This window comes from Phaethon lepturus, unplaced genomic scaffold (genome assembly GCF_000687285.1).
Source record: "Phaethon lepturus isolate BGI_N335 unplaced genomic scaffold, ASM68728v1 scaffold13904, whole genome shotgun sequence".
NCBI classification, from domain to species: Eukaryota; Metazoa; Chordata; class Aves; order Phaethontiformes; family Phaethontidae; genus Phaethon; species Phaethon lepturus.
This window is the reverse complement of record NW_010535553.1, coordinates 1-2,057: the sequence shown is the minus strand read 5'-3', so window position 1 is coordinate 2,057 and position 2,057 is coordinate 1.

Here is a 2,057-nt window from a genome sequence, read left to right as displayed (position 1 = left end):
CTGTTGTCAGGCGTCATTCCTCCTTGGATTCATCAAAACTAAGGGGATTAGGAGCCAATGCCTCTGCTCTGGTTTGGCCTTTTATTTCACACACACTCCTCCCCCCCAACAACGGTACCGGGGAAAACTGGGGTAAAACACATCTGCTTTTGAGTGTCATTTTGCTGCGTTAAATGCACCTCTGGCATTTTTGTGCTAGAGGGGAACCGAGGCCAAAGGCTTTTGAATGTTGTGGCCGAATGTCTTGCTACATCCACAGCTCAGTCGTGCGCAACCCTGCCTCTGCACGGGCCCGGCGCGCGGCAGCACAGCCCCCAGCAGCGTGCAAGGAGGATGCAAAGCCCCGATGTAGCACACTGCAGTGCCAGAGCGTCCCTGCTGCTTCCAGAAACGGGGGCCAACTCTCCTTCCAGGGCTTTTTTTCCCCTCTATTGAGTCTCTCTTGCTCTTACTACAGGCCACTTGTAATTACATACTTTGCAACTTCCTCTAGAACAAAGTCTCCTGCAAAAATTGCACTGATATGGGGAGGGGGAAGTTACCCGATTGCAATTACCAAGTTTGGAGCTTTAGCAGCAAGTACTTTGCCTGCTAAGCTCGCAGTCCTCACTGCCAGAGCCGACTCATGTGCTGCAGCATTGCTCTCGAGGAAGCCCGGGTTAGTTAGTGATAGTTGAGCCTCACAAGATAAAACTTCAGTAGTTTTATCAAAAAAAAAATTAGCTGCTTTTTTCTCCAAGCTTCTTGGTCCAGGTGCTATCAGAAAAAGACAGCCTCCATTCTTCCCAGTTATCCTGTAGAAGTTTAATTTGATCTAGAGACTGCAGAGGTAGAGGAAGAGGAGAGCGCGAGGAGTTCAGCTTGCGTCGTTGCAAAGCTGAGGAATCCCATGGAGCATCAGCGCTGTGTTATTCCGAAGTCAAGAATCCAGTTTTCTGCCTTAGCACCGCACTAAGCTATGGGGGCCTGGGGAAGGACACCGGGCACTAGCAGGCAGCAGCGCTTTAGTTTTGCGGGGAGCTCTTGTGCCTTCTGCAGCCACCATTACTCGATTATATGGGAAAGCGCTTCAAAAGTGGCACTTACCCGAGTTGTGGCAGGCTTTTCCACCGCTGACCAGAATTGGACCTCAACACGCTTTCCTTTCCCGGTTGGGCGACAAGGTCAAACACAAATGGGTTATCTGGGCTTTCTCCACCTCCCACTGCCCAGTCCAGGGCACCAAAAAGCTAAGCTTGCCCGCTCTTTTTAGGCCACTACACCACTGCCCGCTCCACAAACATCTGTCAAGAAAAGTTACTGCAGCCCAGAGTATAGTAATAAAAAGTGAACATTTCAAGTAATTTATTTGGAATGGACATATTAATGCAAAAGCAATATTAAGACCAGTAACTGCTGAAAGACATTCATCAAAATAAATACAAATATAGATACTACAAATAATTTAAACTGTGTTTAACACCACCAGTCAGTGTTGAATCTTCCTTGCGTCTCATAAATAGAAGATAATCGTTCGCAAAGCTGTGCCACTCAAAACACGTGGACGCTTCGCTAGAAGTCCTTTACGAAAGTCTTTGGTTTTTCTTTAAATGCATCTCAGGCAAAGCTCAGGGCTCTTTGCTCAGCAGCCTCAACGGGCTTGGAGAAAACCAAGCTGCTTCCAGCTCTCTTCTTCGCTTTCCTTCATTGGTACCCTGTCCCATTTCAGTCCAAGACACTTGATCTGGTTTATCATCCAGTGGTATGTTCTAAAGGCAGCAAGAGAAAGGAGGTTAGTTAAACGAACAGGACAGTGGGGCAGAAAAGAAAATTTAAGAAAGAAAAAAAAAAAGAAGGGGGGGGGGGGGGGGGAGCTTGAAAGGGAGAGTAAGCATTCAGCATTTATTTTCGTGGATATCCTATTTTTAGCAAATTCTGTAAGGAAAGCTCTGCCAAGCCCCATTATCTTATTTCCTCGCCTAATCGCCGCATTTCTCAGCGCCCGGCTCCCACCAGAAATTCCCAGTGCCGCACCAGGAAAGCGGGAGCGAGCCCCGAAACTCCTGCGCTGAAGCGGC